Source organism: Rhodnius prolixus, unplaced genomic scaffold (genome assembly GCF_049639745.1).
Source record: "Rhodnius prolixus isolate KJV_2025 unplaced genomic scaffold, Rpr scaffold_8, whole genome shotgun sequence".
NCBI lineage: Eukaryota > Metazoa > Arthropoda > Insecta > Hemiptera > Reduviidae > Rhodnius > Rhodnius prolixus.
In genome coordinates this window covers 15223939-15246543 of record NW_027411593.1, presented here as the reverse complement: position 1 = coordinate 15246543, position 22605 = coordinate 15223939, and the positions used below count along the sequence as shown (strand labels likewise).

Genomic DNA, 22605 nt, shown 5'->3' with positions numbered 1-22605 from the left:
ACTGCAGAAATGTGTCCTCATTTCTTCTTGAAGATGGTAAGAAATGCGAACCAATTGTCTAATATCACTGAAACTCACGCTGAAAATGGTGCTCATGAATTGCACGAGGATTTTCGAGCATCCAGAGATGATAAGTTTTTTTGGTTGAACACTTCTTCTGAGGGTAGCTTCATCCGTCCAGAGAATATGACGCGGAAATTGCGGCTTAAGATCAACTTTATTTAAATACCAATCGTAAGAATTTCTTTGACAAAATTCGTGAGGTGGTAATAAATGTCGTACCCGTTGTTAATGCTATGGGTGACGTCCATCTGCAAAGAGAGTTTTCCTTACTCTCCTTAGAGAGTTGGCATAATGTGTAATTCAGCTACAGCTCTTCGTACACTGGCAGACGGATTATCATCAAAAAAATTGTCGCACTCCTTTCATTTCATTAAGGGGCTAGAGCTCCATCAGCATGTAGCATTAAAGCAAATGTGCCAGTTACTCTAAGACATTGAAATGTGGACCTAAAGATAGTCTTTTATGGTAATCTTTTATTCGGAAATCGCACGGAATATTCACGACGGGCAGCATTGCAAACACTATACACAAACACCATATCGGCATATTCACTGTTACAATAAATGCGATGCATAATGATGCAAATTCTGTAAAAGCGTCAATGTGATAAATGTTCTTCAGAAAAAGTTATTATTTAGAAAGTCTACAGTGCAAATTTCAGATGGTATTATTCCGTAAAATGTCAATATTGGTATGTGCAGTTCAGTTAGAGACACAAGGTGATTTTAGCAGTTATACGAGTAGAATCAATTTATTATCTAAAATCTTTAACAAAGCTTTAACGGGCATACCTTCGTAGGAATTTTTTTTCTTGTTATGAGGTCCTAAATTCATATTTTCAGTTAGGACACTTAACCCTGAAACACCCTGTATAATAATATAATTAAAGAATTTAATAGTAAAGTAAGTTTGTTAGTAGTCTCCGTCCAAGATACCTAATTAGATTGTTGGACATAAAGCTCACCTGAAAAAAATAGGCAATACTTTGCTTGTTTTACTTATTTGAATCATTGGTTTTTTGGAAAAATCTATTGTGATCACTTCCTGGAAAGAAAGATGATTAAATACATTCCAGCAAGGCCATTATTGTATAGTTAATTATTATTTCATTTAGCTTGAGCTCGTTTACCACACTCCCGCCACTATAAATCTTTCTCAATCCTCTCACCTATACGCTACAAATGCTGTTATAGAAATTGTATCTAATTTTGTAAATTACAGAGAATAGAAAATAAATGATTGTGATTAATTGGGTTCCCCTTCAAATGGGATGTAACTGTCTACATGTCACTAGTACTTCACCACAGATCTACTAACTCACAGATTAATTTGTCAACTCTTGTAAAGGCAATCATTTCCATCTAATTTCTAATTTTGTTAACTACAGTTTTAAGTTTATTTGAATATTAAAAATAAAGGTATAAAAGACACTTTGTATACAATACTAAGGTGACCAATTTTTTTACAATGAAAAGGAGGACAAAAAAATTTAAGAAAAAAGTACAACGTAAATAAGTGAAACATTTTATTAATTCAATAATTTACAAATTATGCTTACTATAATTATTTAATTAAACGAGCATTTTCCATTGAATGGATATTTTTGGTCAATATATCATTTTTTAACAGTATATTGGAAATTCCGGAGCAAGAAATATCCTTCATATTGAACTTTACAGTAAGTGCTGCAGCTGGAGTATCAACATTCAATCTTGATTTCTCACTTAGCCAAAAATCATTACCCATTGAAAAAACTCTTTCAACTGCTGCATTTGTTCCAGGGCAGCACAACGTAAATTCAACAGGAATTACTAAATTTTCGTAGGGAATGTGTTCATTTTTGAAATGGTTAAATATTTCCACCCATCTTTTATCAATTTCAACATGTTGATTTTCCCATTGTTCTAATTTATCAGAATTTAAATATATATTCAGTCTTCTAATTTCTTCAAACAGACAATTGTCATCGATTTTAATATCAGGCATTTCTTGCGATAAAAACTCAACACAATTTCTGAATACAGAGATTAACATATTGAAAAGGAGGACAGGTAGGAGGACATTTTTCGAGGGAGGACAGAACCTACAAAAGGAGGACTGTCCTCCCTAAAGGAGGACGATTGGTCACCTTAACAATACTGTATAACATAATTTGTTTCAGTGCAATGCGGATGAAGGTTATTTATTTATTTTTCTGAATTAATATTTAAGCATTTTCTTCCCTCTAAGGTTTGATTTAATTTTTTGCAGAGTATTCAGAGAAGCTAAATTTGAATATCACTTTGGTCAACTGAATATATATATACATATTATTTAAGGCGCCACGGTAGCCGAGCGGTTAGAGGCGAGACCTGCGAAGCTAATATGTATTGTGGTACTGGGTTCGATTCCCGGTCTTTAGGCCTTGGATTTTATTTAATGGTTAATAAAAAGAAATTTACAGTAAAGTATGTTTGCTAGTCGCCTCCGTCCACGACACCTAATTGGTAGTTGGACGTTAAGCCCCGCCTGAAAAAATAGGCGATTACTTTACTTACTTACTTTAAACATATTATTTATAAGTACTAAGAACTTAGGTACCTTTGTCGTCAATCTAGTGCAAAAAACCTATTATTTTATACTAAATGTTTTAGCCTAATGTCAACACAATCACAAACATGTTCCAGTGACCCACAATAAATGCATGAGTCCTTGTTAAATAATTTTGAAAATAGGATCCATAATTCTTTTCCTCATTCTAGAATTATGTGGACATGACATTTTTTTCAACAATTTTAAACAGCCATTAATAGTTCCCGTTAAATCTTTAAAATATCTAAGAGCAAATTGTAGTCCATGTGAATAATTTAAACATGAAGCTGTTGAATAAAAAATGTGTGAATAGATTTGTTCATTCAAACTGCAGATTGACAGTTCCAATTGAAAAAAACTTTATGTCAAAAAATGTATTAATTTTTCATGAAAAAAGTTCTTGTAGATTTGAACTTCTAATTTTAACTTCATAATTTTTTAATATTTCTCACTAAAGAAAATTACCTGCAGATTATATTGTTTCAATAAGGAATAGTTTCTGAAACACACAAAAAATGCGACACAATTTTCAGATATCCATGATTGATTCCAATCTCGTAAGTTTTTCTAAATTACACAGTTCACACAATTGATACTTAAAAATAGATTATCAAAATGTTTAATTGGAAAATGATTACTTAAAAATGAATTTTTTATCTCTTTTTATTAGTCCCCTAGTGAAAAGAAGTATTTCAACTCTGTAAAAATTTCCAAAATGAATTTCCAATGGAAGTCTTAAGTTCTGAGCCTCAAAAGTGGGTGTGCGACAAAATTTTCGAAAAAACTGAAAAATCTCAGAAAGATCAAACTCGAAAATTAAGTTAGGCTTCTAAGCACAGCTTCCGAATGTAACTTATTGATCAAAATTCTTTAAACTTTACTGATTGAACTTTTGCAAGTTTTTTAAGAGATTGTTTTGTCTCAAATGTCTCCTACAGTTTCCTCCGAACTTGGTTGTTTTAATTAAACCCAAGTTAATCAATAACTTCTGCTTGAAACGTTAACCCTGGAAAATTAGAATTGAAGGTATGTTTACTCTTTAAAACGATGTAGTGTAACGAACTTTCTTATTATTTACATGTTATTATTGTAGTTTAAATGCGCTGAAATCGCGAGTTTGATTTTATTACAGACAATAGTAGATATTGGTTAATTGATTAATTTGTATTAAATTCAGTTCTTGTTCGGGACAAAAAGGAGATTTTACTTTTAAAAATACTGGTTCAGTTTACAGTTTGAGAAACAGCATAATGTAAGAATTACATTCACTTTGAAAATACCTTAACGCAATAATACTCACACACACACACACGCAGTTTTTCATGTATATATATATATAGTGAGAGAGAGAGAGTAGTGCTCGTTTTTATTTTTTTGGTGACTAATTCACTAATCCAAAGGGAATTGCAAATTTTAGTGTTAATTTTTAATTCTGGAGACCTAATCTTGGGTTAGATGTGGACCAACGACTAACTTGGAATCCTCACACCAGGCTGAAAAGAAAATAAATTAACAGATAATTTCGCATGCTACAAGACTTCTCTTACAAAGGATCTAAACTTTCATTACAAAATAAGCATTCTTTGCACAACACTTTGCTGCGTCCTACGAATAACAAGTGAAAGTGATCCGCTAAGCATTCCAACCTTTACAGAATCCATCCTTTACAATCAAAAATCCTTCGAAAGATCATGAATGCTCCTTATTATGTCTCTGATAAGACCATACATAATGATCTATCCATTCCTTTCATATACGATCTGATAAAATGCCACTAACAAAGATCTACCTATCCTCTTGTACAAAAGATTTCAAACCTAACTTTATCCAATACACCCTTTAGACATCTAAAACGCCAGAGAGTATGCCTTGCTAATCTTCACTAATCCAACGCTATAAAATGATACCTCTGGGTATCTTCTTCTTCAAATGTCATTTTATTCAAGCTTGAAAATTGTTGAATTAGAAGACAAAATAATATATTTGTATCATTGCCAAGCTTTCGACTTAGGGACTGAATAACTCGACCTTATACTACATGAACAATGATAATTTTTTACATTATGTGTGTTTGCCTTAAAGGATGGTGTGACTTCTTTTCCTCAACACAGTACCTCAACAGTCAGGAAAGAAGAAAAACCTAAAACTAAACCAGAAAAACAAGAAGAAATGTCCATAAGTATAATCCCTGAAGAAGGCGCCACGGTAGCCGAGCGGGTTAAGAGGCGAGACCTGCAAAGCTAATATGCATTGTGGTACTGGGTTCGATTCCTGGTCTTGGCCTTGGATTTTATTTAATGGTTAAATGAGAAATAGTAAAGTACGTTTGCTATTCGCCTCCGTCCACGACACCTAGTAAATGGTAGCTGGACGTAAAGCCCCGCCTGAAAAAAATAGGCGATTACTTTACTTTACTTACTTTACTAATCCCTGAAGATAATCTGACCAGCTACTGTAGGGCGAAAGCTTGTCAGTAAAACAAATTATCATTGATATTAGCAATTACCATTCTTCCATTCTATACAGGATGAACCAGTAAGTATTGTCCATAGGCCTACTGTGTGTAGTACATCTAAAGTGGAGATCAATGTCATATTGGCCAACTTCATATTTTCCCCCTGTTCTTGAGTGATGTCACTTTAAATTGTTTTCTAAAATCATTACTTTTTTTCAATTAAAATGTTATTACTCAAAAAGGTTTAGTCCGAATTCGATTCTGATTAGACGGTTAGAAAGGCAGATAAATTTTCTAAAAATTGATACCATTTTGAAGCATAAGTCTTTCTCCAAACAGCCTCAATCTTCCTCCGGAAACTGGGAAAATAAAAGTAATCGAAATTTTTAAGAAAACTCATTAGGCCCTTAAGTGATCATTATCAGACGTAGGTGCTGGCACTTTTTATAAAAGTTTTCTTGACTAATGGGCTTTCAAACGGTATATCATTTTCCAGGATTCCTTTTATCTTTGTATGAGAAATTACGTTTGTTTTGCAAGAAAACGTGTTCACTAGCACTCAAGAGTGTTAGTTATCAAGTTGTACAATTCATTGAAAACTCTTTTAGATGGACCAGTAGTCAATTTTTAAAGTAGATTGTCTTAAAATAAGGAATTCAAAGGTTACAAATTGCACTTTAAAAAAAAAAAAAAAAATACTTAATGGTTCACCCTGTATACAAATCCATCCAATCCTAGAGATTATATTTTTACATTATTAAGAGAAAACTTTGCTTATAATATTTGCACACAATTGTATAATTATTCTTAAATTAGAAAACATATAACGTTACTCTTTGAGACTACTGTATAAAATCAACTTTATTTACTAATACACAAAATGTGAGAATGCTATTTAGGCTGAATATATAATATTAAGTGGGATGAACAACCTAAAGTTGTACATAATTAAAATTTTACGAAATTAACTCATATAGGTACATCATGTAGAAGAAAGTTATACAGTTATTATCGAAACTTTTTATTAAGATTAAGTAAGAGAGAATCAATTAAGGGTTCCGTACTAAATATTGTTTCTATTTTTTTACTTAAAACTTAAATTTTAAAAATGAATTAAATTATTTTTTTCTTTACTTTCTTGAGGCTGTAATTTTCTAAATAATAAGATGAAGAAATTTAGACTGGTAAAAGAAGAAAGAATAAAGGTTGGCCTCTTCAAACACGACAATAGGCCTTAAGGCTTGAAGCCCTTTTATGAAGGCTATTCAGAGAAATTCCCTTTCCGTCAACTAGATGTCTTATTCCATTACTTTTTCTTTAAATTTCAATGAAACTTGATTAGTATTTTTTTGTTTATACTATGTTTATTATAACTAAATTGACAAGGTGAAATTATTAACACAATTCTAATAAATATATACAAAATTAATCAATTGGGTTAAAACGGAGATGCGTTATTTATTTATCTATTTTTTAAATAATATTCTTTGTGGACCTGGCACTTCTTTAGTAATCCGTGAACTTGTGACAACATTTCAGTAGAACAAAATTATATATGGACACTCTACGTCCACTTAAGGCTTGCAGTGATAAATGATTAAACAATAAATGCAATGTTTTGAGTTTAGCAAATCTATAGTTTACTTCCAGTTAATCGCATAACCTATTCAAACTAACTCAATAATTTCTGAAAGGAAAGGGAGATTAGTTTAATTAGATCCTGGGTTCGAATCTAATTGCTAGCCTTTAGATTTTCTCTACCTAGAAACTTCTTACAGCTCATGTCCGGTGATGGACAGATAGTGTGTGGTCTGTAACGAAAGAACACTGTCCATAGGCTGACATTGCACAGTGACCTCAGATGTTAATGCTCCTTAAATTAAAAAAAATATTAATTTCTAAAAATGTCGTATTCCGTTCCCAAGACAATTCCTGCAATTCCTTCTTCATTCAAGTATCGAGAGACTTCATTTTACCAAGCGTTCAAACTTTGGCTCAAAGTTTTCGCTTATCCTTGTCACAAAGATAGGATGACGGTTCCAGAATCCTTTGTACCATGATTTACCTGGTAGATTATTATTGAAAGGATTCAATCTATCTAGATTCTTAATCAGTTGCCGCACACTCATCAGCAGTTGGCTTTTAGTGATAAGGAACCCAGTAGAACCGTAGCTAGGTAGGGGTAGATCACGGCCTACGCAATAATTTTGATAATTTATTTTACGTTTCACCAACAACTACAGTTTGAGAGTGATTGCAGAATATGTTTTATTTCAAATATTATGTGCCTAATTTTGATTTGTTTGAAGAATTTTGTCGGAATAAAACAGTTAAGTTAAAAATTACATTAATTTCTGTAGTAAAAATTTGTATTGCATAAGTTGATTCTTTATGAATTACGTACGGATCATTATTGTTGATATTTTGGTATCTAGTCTGGTATTTCTTATTTTCTTTTATCTACGTTTATATTGCAAAATGAAAAATCACTTCAATTCGTTTCCATATTGGGCAAGATATTCTTTTTCAACCACCGAAATCTACATATCTTATCTAAACATTACACGTATACACAGTAACACAGAGTAATATATACGAGGTATGTTCAAAAAATAAGGTGAATTTTCAAATTTCGCGGGCTACGTACATTCGAATTTCGATTGTCTTTTTTTTTTATGTTGGTACACTTGTCTCGAACATATTTTCAAAGTTGTAGCTATATAGCATGTTTAGTTTGTATGTTAGAGGCATAAATAAGACAAGTGTTTTGCGAGTTCGGCGATTTTCTTCTGTCGAAAAAAATGGATCAACGAATTTGAATCAAATTTTGTGTAAAAAATGGAATTAAGTGCTCAAAAACACTTGAAATGTTGAGAGTGGCGTACGGTGAGAGTACTCTGTGTCAAAAAATTGTTTACAAGTGGTACAAGCTTTTCACAGAAGGTCGAGAAGATGTGAATGACGACGCTCGCCCTGGACGCCCCAGCACATCAACAACCGATGAAAATGTTGAGAAGAATCGTCGAATCACAATTAGAGAAATTGCTGAGGTTGTCGGCATATCGGTTGGCACATGTCCTGCAATTTTTTTCGGAAATTTTGGACATGAAGCGTGTAGTAGCGAAGTTCGTTCCAAAATTGCTGAATTTTGATCAAAAAAACCGTCGCATGAGCATCGCTCAGGAATTGTTGAATGACATTATCATGTCTCAGTCACCGTATTCACCAGATTTGGCGCCCTGCGACTTTTTCCTGTTCCCATGATTGAAGAGACCCATGAAAGGACGGAGATTTGCGACGATTGAGGAGATAAAAACCGAATCGCTGAGAGAGCTCAAGGACATACTAAAAAGTGCATATCAGAACTGTTCCGAGGATTGGAAAAAACGCTGGCACATATGTATTATATCTGAGGGGGACTACTTTGAAGGAGACAAAATAAAAATCGATGAATAAATAAATATTTTTTAAGAAAAATGAAAATTCACCTTATTTTTTGAACACACCTCGTATGTATGTTTATTTGAGCATGATTTTATCAACAATAGTAAAGAAGTACAAGGTAAGCGTACTACTGCATTATGCCTCCTAGATTGAATAAAGAGATTTCCCTAACTATACCCTGGGAAAAGTCAGAGGTTCAATTATATGCTGATAAGAAAAATGGAGTTCAAAATGATGACATTAGTTTACGTTAACATCTGAGAAAAATAATCTAGTTCTAGTTGGGCGTTTTATTTTTCTAGTCGAAACAAATTGTATACAATATGTTTTTTAATTTTATATTTTGCGCTCCTATCTTTCAGATAGATTCTTTCAAGCCCAGTACTGGCTCAGCAATCTCTTCTTTCACGACAGTGGGAGCGGGAGTGCCGCAGGGGAGTATACTTGGCCCCGTTCTCTACACAGTGTATACTTCAGACAACCCTCTACACTACTCTGTACATATGCAGACGACACAGCCATACTAGCTACAAGTACACATCTTTCATCAGCTTCAAACAAGTTACAGACACACTTACATAAAATAGAATCCTGGGCAAAGAAATAGCGGATTAAAATGAACCCACAGAAATGTCAGCATGCCACGTTTACTCTCCGGCGGGGCTTCTGTCCATCTGTCCTCTTCAACAGTAATCCTCTTCCTTGTACAAGTTCTGGTGCGCTACCTTGGGCTCTACATAGACAAATGACTCAGGTGGAACCCACACACTAGACTTAAAGGACAAGCAATGACAAAACGTGCGAAACTGCTTTAGGCTGGAAACATAGTGGAGCGGCGGGCAAAGCGGCGATGATAGCTACTTCAGATCAAAGAGAGCGACGAGCAGCGAGCAAAGATTCGCATGCACATAGTGACGAGCTTAGTCGCGTTCTCCTTTTGACAAAACAAGATGGAGGAACTATTTTTATATGAAAATTCTTCGTTGAAACTTTGGTATTTACAGCAGCTTAGTAGTAGGAGCTGCAGTGTACATGACATAAGTTTAGAAATGAACTTGGTGAATTTCATCACTTGTACCAACAACTTCGGGAGCATCCTGGCAAGTTTCATGCGTATTTTCGAATGTCTATATCAACATTTGATTACATATTAGCCCAGTGTAACCCCATTAATCAAAATCAAATTTTATTGTTTTTGAGTAATACAGCTCATAACATGAGTTAGGCACAATATAGAAAAATTAACTATTTAGGTTATTTACTAAATACAAATCTGTGTAACCCCATTAATCCTAGCAGTTACTTTAAGATAAGAAAATCAAAATAAATAAAAATAAAATAGAAATATATGCAGATAAAAAGAAATTAGTCAATTAAAAAAACACAATAATTTTATTAAATCACTACACCATGATTTGTCATAAATTAATGTTGTTCATCTGAAAAACTGGAGTAGTACGACGCTACAGAAGAAGGATTGGAGAATTCGTCCTGATCAGAAGTAGTAGGGCGTGAAAATGTAATTTAATTTTGCCTAGTATTTAGATGAAAGTTAGCATTAAGGGATTGAGAACCAAATTAAATGTAGCAAAAATTACCTGAATTCTCCATTAACTACTAATTGTTAATTAATTTAAACTATTAATTATTAAAAACTATTGTAGCTTCACAAATACTATGGCCCCACAGAGGTTTCTTTAAACAAACAACTAATAATGTATCAATATCCATAACCTTTGAAAAATAACCTTTACAAATTGAGCGCGATGAGAGCGAAGAAATCAAACATGTCATAACGCTTCGCTCTACTCTTTATAGATAGCGTTGCTCTATCTTTGCTTTGCTCGCCACTATGCGCGGTCCCATATGTTTACTTGTGTTTGATTTCGCCGCTTTGCTCTTCGCTATCATCGCCGCTTTGCTCGCCGCTCCACTATGTTTCCAGCCTTACAGACTTCTTGGACGACGCTCCAAATTACCCATTGAACTCAAACGCTTAATATACAGTACTATCCTCAAACCTATATGGACCTACGGACTAGAGCTGTGGGACATACGGACTGTACAGACATTTCAATCAAAATTCCTCCGACAGATAGTTGACGCTCCTTTCTACGGTGACTAACCTCACTCTTCTCAACGACCTCAACATCCCCTTCGTACACCAACTACCAAATTACTGATTATTTCCTTGAACTGATACTTTACTATACTGAGTTTTTTTTTTTTTTTAACAAAATTCTTTTAAAGAAAATAGTTTTTAACATATTTTCGAAACTTCTCAGTAGATCTACAATCTTTATTTGAATAAATTTTCAAGGCGATTTGGTTTTTGGGGCAAAAACCAAAATGTGTGAACGGTAGGAGCAGGTAAAAATTAAATAATATATTTTTCATTTAAGAGTTTGTAAAAATTAATGTTTTAGATCCTCGTGGCAATCACATCACAGATATTACTTTCTCTAATTAAATATTTGTAAAGTAGTTGTCCCTTTTTGTTTCTCTAATAGTTTTTGTTGTTTCTCTTTTCAGAATGAACAACCAAAATCGAAGAAGAACGGAAAGTTCAAAATATTACCCAGGTAAGGTTAAAACAATTTATTTTAGTTATAATTGTTTGTTTAAATTTTTTCATAGCCTTACTGCAGTATAAGATGCATCTAATAGTTGTCATTTTAATTCTTTAAAATGCATTCCATAGTTTATTTCGCATTAACTTCCACATTTATCTCTTTTTTTATTGATTCATGTTCTTATTTTTGCAGCACTTTAATGCATTTTTTACTTTATTGTTTAGAAAAAGGCAGCTGGAAGAATAAGTTTTGATGTAAATCTTTCAATAATATAAATTTAAAATTGTTTTTTTTTTTTTTTTTTAATTTATTTGTTAAGTTACACCAGCGCTAGATGCACTATTAGTAACAATGTCAATAACTGATACCACTACAAACTCCACTAATTGAGGGGAGAAGTTACCCAGTGATAACACTCCCTGAAATTGTTTAGGAAAATTATTTTAGTATCTTTTAATGAAAATTATTCTTTTGTTGTCAAAGGTGAATTCTACCTTTTTATAATTGGTCCTAAAATTTCCCAGATTACTCCTTGCAAAAGAGTCTTTACTTCAAATTTAAATTAATAGCATTCGGCCACAGCGAATTGATTAGCGTTTCTTTATCTGCTATAACTTTATTAACTTTTGAGAATACAAATGTTTCTCTCATTAAAGAGTTGGCACAAATTATTTACAATATAAAGGAAAATGTGTGATTATTACAATATTTAAAGAATATACTTAAATAATGTACTGATTAATAGATTACTAAATCAAAGTATCTATAGAGAAAAGTAAATCAAAGTATATCTGCTATTAACTGATATGATGAATGAACTGAATAGAGAATATAAACAGCTGTAATCTGAGAAAAATAAAAAATGAAATAAATCATTAAATAAAAATCCCACTGCACTCAAATCTACATAGACATTACAACCCTGTGATCCACAACTCTTCCTTCAAATCCTCAACGCAGACTTAGGCGGCGGTAGCCACGCGATCATCTCAACAAATAACTTCGATCTCCTAGGATGGTTGCTGTGTAAGCTTGCCAACCTGGCGAACAATTCCTAACAATCCTCCTCGCCGACTGAATCGGCCAGTGGCCTCGCGACTTCCTAGCAGTCTGAAGGCCTAAAAATCATTATATCCTATAGAGAGTGCTACCACTGGGTAGTTTCTCTCCTCCTGCTCTTCACGTACCAGTTGAACTTACCATCACTGGATTGATGGTCGTCCACTCCACTCATGTCTCTTGGCGCGCATGCATGTGAGTATGTTTAGGTATGTACATATATATATATATATATACGTGTATTTGTATTTGCGATGTCCCTCTTCTCTTTTGCTTGTTGTCTTGACAACAGTGGCAAAATAAATAAATAGATAAAATTAAATAACTCAATCAATAAATATAAAATGAAACAAAAAATTAAAAGCAATTACAATATTTAAAAAATCAAGTGTAACTCAATTGAAATTGAAAATCAATTAAGGAAAAGTTAACAATTTTCCATTATTCAATATATATATATATATATATATTTTTTTTTTTTTAATTAAAATAAGAGTTGAATCTCCGAGGTGGCTTTTTCTTGTCTTTTTTCTTAAGGAACGGTGAAATCGGTTTTGAATTATTCACTCACTGATAGCATTTTCATTCAGTTTAGAGAAGTGAAAGAGAACTGGTAAAGGTCATTATCTGGTAAAAGTGGATAATAGTGGAGCAACGGCAGGATGAAAAAGAAAACACTTTATGTGTAAATCTACTTCACTTGTTTAGGAAATAAGAAAACCTACATATAAAACATAATGGTTTTTGGTATTATACTATATTCGGTTGGTCTTACTGCACATGTTACAGTATCATTCTTGAGCATTTCTGCATCCATTTTCTGTGCTCTTTCATTTAATGGGCGAACTCTTTTGTCATCATTTAATTTTACTGTTTTGCATAAAACCGCAGACTTAGTGGGTGCTTATTTTATACGGAATTAAATTATTATATTTAAGAGGGAAAAGCAAAGGTAGATGGTGTTGATAAAATAGTATTTCTAAAATATTCATTAAGAAAGTGTAATGCCTTACTTTTTTGCTAGTTTAAGTAAAACTCTTTACAAGTGGTTGGGTTATAAACTATCGCAAGCTTCTAGCCCGAATTAAACTTAGCAGCTAAGCACAGAAAGGAAAGGCACTTACAACGTTAACACAGTTGTACTTCATTCTCACTTAAACTAAATCTCATTTATGCAGTCAAGTTGATAGATAACTACCCTCGTCAGGCTAGATTGTATCTAACAGGAGATTTAGCATTCACGTCTATTTGGCTCTCTCTCCTTTAAAATGGCTAAATGTCTTCGTGCATTTGTATGAAGACCACTTAATCAAACTCTAAATCATTATTTTATTTAAAACTTTGTTTTTTTTTTCTTCGTTTTCTTACAAGTTTAACTTCTATTTCCTGCTAGTAAGGGAATTTGAGTTCCAGCAGTCTTTCTACTTCGAGCTTTCACCAGATAAATCCGTTTTGACATCCCCTAAGTCAAAAAAAAGAAGAAGAGGATTTTACAAATTGGTCTAAGTTATGTATGTGGGCAGCAATTAAATCTTTCTGGCAGTGTCCAAGATAAAACTTAGAGAGATGAGCTATGCAGCTGCGATTTGATGGCCTAGAGTTTTAGTAAAGATATACAATAAACTCCTCTGAAAGATGCAGAAATTTATATGTCACTCAATCTCGGCAGCTATTAGGACCACATCTAGGACAACTACGGAGAGGTTAGTCTATTTAACACAGTTGGATGTAATAATTCAGGGTGAAGCTGTAGAATAATAATTATATTGAAAACAATTACTAAATATAGACCCTGTTAATTACAAAATTATTAAAATCAATCGGTATTGAGTGATTCGGTGCTGAGAGATGCACAGTTACGAGGTGTGGCTATTAAATAACGAGACTGATGCTGCTACAGAAGAACTATGCATGCGCCAAAGCATAACGACCGACAGCTGTGCAGCGTAAAGTCTTCTCTTTCGATTTGCAGCGTCTCACGTGTTTGTAAAGAAATCTGTCTGACCTGAACCATCGTTTGTGTAAGAGGTGTTTTGAGTTTCGTTTTGCCGAAAACAAGATACTACACATGTAGTTGAGCAACGAATTGTCGTGAAATTTCACATGGAACTTGATAAAAACGGCTACTGGAACTTCTTTTATTAAAAGAAGTTTATGGCGATGAATGTTAATCACGTGCGCGAGTTTTTCAGTGGTTCAAGCGTTTCCAAGATGGCTGAGAAGACGTCGGAGATGATGACTTTCCAGGACGCCCTTCCACGTCCAAAACGGATGAAAATATCGATTATAATTAATCAACATTACTACCGTGAGGTGCTTGCTTAACTCCGTGAAAGAGTAAGGAAAAAAACGCCCCGATTTGTGGAAGAACAAGTCATGGGTTCTCCATCAAGACAACGCGCCGGCTCACACTGCATTGTCTGTCAAGACGTTTCTAGAGCCAAGTACAACATCCCAGTTTTAGGCCATCCGCCATATTCGCCTGAACTAGCCCCCATGTGACTTTTATCTGTTCCCTAAAGTCAAATCTGCATTAAAAGGAACACGATTTCAGTCCTCTGAAGCTGTGAAAGAAAAAGCGGCACGCGTCATGCAGGAGCTGACAGAAAAAGACTTCCAGCACTGTTTCGAACAATGGTAAATACACATAGAGCGTTGTAGGGATAGGGGAGGGGTGTATATTGAAGGTGATAATAACTAAATATATATGAATTTAAAATAAAATGTTTTACAGCAATAGTCTCGTTATTTAATAGCCACACCTCGTATTTGAGTGCAAATTCTTTGGTATAAATCCAAAGGTTTGTTTATATTAGTGGAAATTTTGCGGCACTAAGTAAAATGTTTCTGGGTTTCTTGAAGAACTAAAGGCGACTGATTAGAACAAAGAGACTGACTACATTAAGAAAGAAAACAGAAGGATTCATAAATGGTAACAAATTTTCCTTGCGGATAACGAAAAACCTAAGGATAAAGCAAAAGTTATTTAAAAAAATATATATTCAAAAATAATATTTCTCATTCATACATTTTCATAACTAGGAAATTACTCTTAAGGCCAGAATAAATCCAGTTTAAATAAAAGATCAAAATAATAAATGAAAGACTCAGCAAAAAGAAAATAAAAGAAAAATGCTTATTTCTGTAGCAAGATTTAAACTCATAAACTCGTTAATTTTAAAAGGGAAAGCAGAATGCTGATGATAAAAAGCGGAGAAATGTGTATGATGCAGAGAATAATTTCCTTCTTTTGATCATCAATCTGAGGCTATCATCATTAATCTACAAGACTATGAAGCTGAGGTTTGATATTACGTTACATCACATATCTGGGATATACTGTAAAGGTCACCATAATTTCCTGAACATTAATCAAAACATTATATAAATTCATGGCAGTAAGTAAACGACCAGAGAAATAAAATCTCTTTTATATGATGTGGAAATAGTTACACTAAATATTGGTTTTGAAATTTTTTGTATATTTAAGTCATAATTATTGTTTAATTATTCATTATTTCATAGGATGCCAATTTCAGTCATAATATTGATTTATTTTGCCAAGCTTTCGATCTAGGGACTAGGTCATCTTCAGGGCTTATTGTCTATACAATATTTTTACATTATTATAAAGTTGATGTATCTTCTGTCGTGTCTGCTTGTGGTGGTGTTGTTCAGTTGAGGTTCGAGATGAAGGCTCAAGCGAGTGGAGCTTCGACTCGAGCCTTCAGAGCTCGAGCACTATAGCCCTCGAAGCTCGAACCTTAAAGCTCAAGTTGGAGGCTCACAAACCTGGCGATGAAGGCCCACAAAGTGCAAGCCTTTATAAATTCTTAAGGAATGACGAGTAATCAAAGAACAACGTACATTTTAAAAACTATTGTATTCATTTATACAAAAATATTTTGAAAAATTCATTAACTGATATAAGTAAAGTAAGTAAAGTAATCGCCTATTTTTCCAGGCGGGTCTTACGTCCAACTACCAAATGAGGTGTCGTGGACGGAAGCGACTAGCAAATATTCTTCACTAAAAATTCCTTTTATTAACAATTAAATAAAATCCAAGGCCTAAGACCGGGAATCGAACCCAGTACCACAATATACATATTAGCTTCACAGGTCTCGCCTCTAACCGCTCGGCTACCGTGGCGAAAAAATACAAACAAGATAAAAAGATCTAAAAAGTTGTACTCGTTTTCACTTTTATGATCTTATAATCCAATAAATTCAATAGAACGGTAAAATATCACTTGATTAATAAATTTTTATTGATTTTTACCAAGTTGGGTGAAGGAAGAAATATTCCTCCTTCTTTTACTATCTAAGAATCAGGTGGAAAGACTTAAGAGAATAATCATGCAGCTTCTATGAGCGGAATTAAGGGTCTGTTTATTATGAAAATTTAAGAGAATTGGCACTTTGTTTTCTGTTGAAAAAATCCCAAATAGTAAGGGTTTTTTCTATCAAACTTTTGAGTTAGATCTAAAGATTCGATCTTGTTGGGCAAGAATCCTTACGTCTTTACTTTTTAGCTGATAAACTTGCATTAGTTACAACAGTGAATTCTACATTTCATCCAATGAAGGCTGGAGTTCCTCAGGAAAGCATTCTTAGACCCATTCTATTCATAATATACGCTTTACACATTCTAATTTACCCACAAACCATTATCATCACAACGCAGACAACATAACCGTTCTCTCTGCTCAGTCAGACCTAGCCCAGTCAACTCGTCTGGTGCAACATTTAAATTCTTGCTTTCAAAAAATGGAAAGTGAATGTAAACGTTCAAGAAGGTCAAAACATTACCTACATTAACAGACGTGACTTATGCCTTCCAAATTATACTACAAACAGACTTAATTCTTCTTTGTAATGACTTAGTACGATTCCTCGGACTGCGATTTGACAAACGCTTGACTCTCGAAGGAAATCTTTCGTTAAATAAACTAATTATCTAAACTTAAATTGATAAACAATTTAGCGCTGCAATAAATATTACAGTGTGTAAACAACACTTTATTAGAACAACACCGACATTTATTTTGTACGGAATATTAAAGTAAAGTGCAAAACAACAATGCTGCGGGCACGTTGCGTTTGTATTCAAAGCAGATGATAAATTATTCGCAAGTGTTTGGGGGTCTGTTTGGGAATATGGGATATGTCCGCTAGTTGTCCCATTTTCAATTATTATTCAGTCTACCTGTGGCCTGCTGATTCTAAAGTTTATTGAATATTATTAGCATTTCATTCGAAATAGAGTGTTCATGCAATTTATTTGTTCTTCCATTTCCGTCAACACTGACCTTCACCGAACGAACAGGGAGGGTAAGAGACCTCTTTGGTGGTTTCTTGAAACAAAATTGTTGGTAATGCCCTACATTATTTTCAAAACCATTCGGTTCTTATTTTAGTTCCATACTCTCTCAATGGGTGCTCCACTCGACCTTTCCACTTTGGTTTGTTTGTGATACTACAAATAGGTGACCTTACAATAAACACTTATTAATTAGGGCTTTGCTATAGATTGACTATAAAATTTCAACAAATTTTCGTGAAACGTCCGAGTAATGGCTATTTACGGGTTTTACTTCCAACTACCAGATTAAATGTCGCGGATGGAGGTGACTAGGGAACATAATTTACTATAAATTTCTTTTATTAACCATTAAACAAATCCCAAGGTCTAGACCGATAATCTACTTAGTACCACAACGCGTCACAGCTTTACGGTTCAAAGCCTCTAAGCTCTCGACTACCGTGGGGCCTACGGGAAACGTCTACTATTCTATCGTGTCGTTATCGTCTTTCTGCAGATAAATATTTACATCATATTAATGACGCAAAAAAAATGATGCAAAGAGCACCAATAACCTCAGATGTCCTTCACAAAAAGCCTATGTACACGTCAAAATAACTATCCGCACTTAGGATTAAGATGTAAATTATGTCCATTATTTTAATTTTTTATTATTTTTCAGGAATTCTGTGAACTTTGGAATTTTTTGGTCATGGGTACTTATATGGGCTGGCTGCATCTAAGAGTAATTCTTTCGGTCCTTCAAAAGACATTTAAGTTTAGAGCTAATCTAGAGCAGAAGTTCCGATTCCGGACTAGCATTTTTTTCATAGGTTTAGTTAGTTCACCAATAAGGTATTAGAGGATGATTGGCCTCATGGGTGTACAACTCAATGAATGGATTTTTTGGTTGCAGTTAAAAACAATTCAAAAATGAAAAAATAAAAATAAATGAAACTTTGGTGGAGAGAATTAGGCTTAGGTTGGGGTAAAACAAAAATTGATTTCCAGGATAATGAAAAATTATAGCGTAAAACATGTCCTACATACGAGGGTCGTTTGAAAAGTCCGTGCAAAGTCAGAGAGATAGCACTACTGGTGCGTATCGAGGTTATGTTTAGTTAGTAGCATCTCTTGGAAGAACACACACCAAGTTTCAGCCAGATCGGTCTATTTCTTTGTGTTTGGCATTCGTTTGAATCGAGGAAGTCGAGTGATTTTCAAAAAATGGACGAAAAAGAATTTCGTGTGTTGATTCAAACAGAAGCTTCATAAACATTATGGTGACTCTGCACCTTCGATTAGAACAGTTTATAAGTGGTTTCAAAATTTTCGGAGTGGCCATATGGGCACAAGTGACGCTGAACGTTCTGGACGCCCTGTTGAGGTTACTACTCCAGAAATCATTGATAAAATCCATGATATGGTGATGGATGACAGAAGAGTGAAGGTGCGTGAGATTGCTAGTGCTGTGGGCATCTCGAATGAACGGGTACATAATATTTTGCATCAACATTTGGACATGACAAAGCTATCCGCAAGATGGGTGCCGCGATTGCTCACGCTTGACCAAAAACGAAATCGTGTGAAGTGTTGCAAGGACGGTTTGCAGCTGTTCCAGAAGAATCCGCAGAACTTTAAGCGTCGTTTCGTCACTGTGGATGAAACATGGATACATCACTACACTTCTGAGACTAAAGAACAATCTAAACAATGGGTTACCAAGGGGGAATCTGCGCCAAAAAAGGCGAAGACCGTTCCTTCGGCCGGAAAGATTATGGCGACTGTCTTTTGGGATTCGCAAGGAATAATCCTCATCGACTATCTGGAAAAGGGTAAAACTATTACAGGTGCATATTATTCATCGCATATTATTCATATTGGACCGTTTGAAAACCGAGCTGCAAGAAAAACGCCCACGATTGGCCCTCAAAAAAGTCCTTTTCCATCACGACCACGCACCAGCTCACATCTCAGCAGCTGTGGTCGCAAAATTAATGGAAATAGGGTTCCAACTCGTTTCACATCCCCCCTATTCGAAAGACTTGGCTCCCTCGGACTACTATTTGTTCCCCAATATGAAGAAATGGCTGGCGGGAAAAAGATTTTATTCAAACGAGATGATTGCAGAAACGAATGGCTATTTTTCAGACTTGGACAAATCCTATTATTCTGAAAGGGTTCAACAAACTAGAGCAGCGTTGCTCTAAAAGGAGACTATGTTGAAAAATAAAAAAGGTTTACCCCAAAAAATTAAGTAGTTTTTATTTTTGCACGGACTTTTCAAACGACCCTCGTATGTTCCATAGTTTTTGAAAATGCATGTACCTTAGAAAAATGAAACTTTTATGGCGCGCCAGATGATGTGAAATATATTATTATTTATTTACAAGCATTTAGGCTACAAAATGGTATTGCTGAGAACACGGCAATAAATGAACAATAAATTCATAAAACATAATGAAATTTACTTGGAAAAGAAAGTAAAATATCAAATATCAGCTCTTTTATAACCATTTTCTCCATAACAAAATGATAGAACAGTATAATTTCTCAATATTACCTATGTCTAGAATGGAGGCGACTTGGTAATTTATAAAATCTTTTCACGTAGACGTATTTATTTATAAAACTTATTTCTGTAGCCCTTGAAGCGAGAGCAATGAAGTAGAAAATGATATGACGTATCCTTATTTTGGACAAAATATTTACAATTCTCAACATTAAAAATAAATTTCTTTCCTTTTATAAACAACCTAGTCTGACTTTTGACTGACAATCTTGATTGGTAGATAAATCTAAATTTGTCTACATGAATATTACAACTTAAGTAAAATGGATCAGAGTTAAAATGGGCATGTTTACTGTATGGAAACGAATGGAGATAAAATAAGGAAAGATTGTTGTGCCACAGATCGAAAAAGATTTCGCTCAAAAATATTTTTATTACGGTGCCCCTAATTGTAATGTTACAAGAGAAAGTTTCTATCAGTTCGCAGATTTGTTTTTTCTTCGTCAATGAACACCAAAACTACATTTAATTAGATAAACTAGTTTTTCTTAAACTATGCAAGGTTAATATTCATTTAGAAACGATCATTTAAACCTTGCCCAAGTTAATTGCATGTCCTTCACTTTTTGATAATGCCTATAGCTATTAAATATAGCTCAATTAATTATCCTAATGGGCTATACATCACACTAATTAATTGGAATCAATTTCATTGGATCATTTATACATTTTAGAACCCCCAACACAATTCAGTTCATCAGTTCGTGAATCAGAGATAAATAATTTATTTTGTAAATTTCCCTTAATTATTTTATTGACATTTTTATTAATTATTTTTCTGATTAGGAAGTCTTGCAATTTTGCTAATTAAGGTAATAGAGCTTGCACAGAAAGTGTGTCATAATTTTGGAAGTAACACTGGCAGGAGTCAAAACAGTTTTGCGCAGGAGAGATCAGTTGTTTGATTTGGTTGGATATACAGGATACAAACCTAACTTGGTAGTTGGGATGTAAAGCCTGCCTGAAAAAATAAGCATAACTTTACTGATAAAATATGAACCTGGAATACTGTTGATGTATTCTAAAAAGTGAAAGATTTTGACTCTCTTTTGATTTTAATGAAAAAAAATGCAAATTAGAGATATTTAAACTCATATAATTTCTGTCAACAATAAAGTACTATGTTCTGCTCTTCCAATCTTCAAATTTCTTTTAGTTCCTGTTTCAGAAATATAATTTCATTCTTGGCAAGGGCCGTTTTGCTTCCAAAATACACACATTTCTTTTATAAACAGTTGCGCCCTTTTTTTTTGAGAAATAGAAAAATGAAAAAACCTAGATTGCAATACAGTCGAACCTCCCATAAAGGACACTCTCACTAGCGACCACCTCTATTTACGGACAGTTTTTGGATTTCCCCGTTTTACCTCTATACACTTTCTATATAAAAGAACCACAGTCTAACGGACACTCTACATAGCGACCGCGGACATTGATTTTAGGGAACGGATTATATGTTTCACCTCCCACCAACGACCACCTTATTCTTAAAAGTTCGTTTGACGCGGTGATAAAAAGAATTATCTCCTCTCAAGTTTTTCTTTTTTTCTGTTTTTTTCCTAAAGTTTCCTATATAAGCTCATACATCTTGTACCATTTTAATCATTTTTCAATGTTACTTTGGACGAACAATATTATTTTTTCCGATATGTCTCTCACACGGAAGTGGTTAACTCTAGAAGAGAAAATAAATGCGTTGAAAGATTTTGCAAAAACCAAATCGAGTCATTGTCAACTTGCCGAAAGGTTTGTTCTATTTTTCTAATAATAGATGATAGTATGATGATAATTTTACCATAAATTATTATTGTTATGAATAAATGTGATGATTATTATAAAAATTATTAAATAAGTCAATAATATGTAGTTTTTTGATAAATTTTTTGGATAATTAAGAAAAACTTGATGCATATCATGTAGCTAAATAATTATGCAATTATGTACGTTTTTAAATCATTTAATAATAAACCATTTTTAATTAGATGTTTGGAAAAAACCCATATTTTTTCACTATGAAACTTGCCAACCTCCTTCTAACGGCCACCTCTAAACAGCGGCCACTTTGCTTTCCCCCGCCAGTGCCCGTCATTGAGAGGTTCGACTGTAATTAGTTTTCTCAGAGCTCACTGTCTATCGGCTACAGATTTGTGTCAATTTTAAATAATCCTAATTATTTTCATGCTTAAATAAATATTATAAGCTTACGAATGTATATAGGGTTTAGAGGGGAGTCGAATTGAAAGAGGTATCTCGTCGTTTGATGAAATTTATAAAGGAAGGAAACCATTAGAGAAGGGTTTGTGTGTGATCGCAAAGTAATAAAGAAAGTTTTATATTTTGATCAAGAAGTTTACCTTTAAAAAGTTGCGATGGAGGAATATTGTTCAAGTTAGATCTAGAACTCATCTTTGATTTTAGGTTGATCTTTTTTTGTTTTTTTAAATACTTTCTATTGAATTTGATCAAAGAGATTTGAACTTATTGGAAAGTGATTATAAGTCTTAATGTAAATTTCGATTTCCTTATATTTCCTGCTACGAGGTCTGTAAATTAGGTAATGAGAC

At 33.7% G+C, this 22605-nt stretch overlaps 1 protein-coding gene across 5 annotated transcripts in view; it reads left to right on the top strand.

The window, feature by feature from the left end:
* Positions 1-22605, top strand: part of SK (small conductance calcium-activated potassium channel) — a 636287-nt gene that overhangs the window by 185153 nt on the left and 428529 nt on the right. For all 5 annotated transcript variants that reach the window (XM_074123003.1, XM_074123004.1, XM_074123007.1 and 2 more), the window contains one exon: positions 11066-11115. The gene's annotated coding sequence lies outside the window, so the exon portion shown is untranslated. The remainder of the gene's footprint in view (positions 1-11065; positions 11116-22605) is intronic.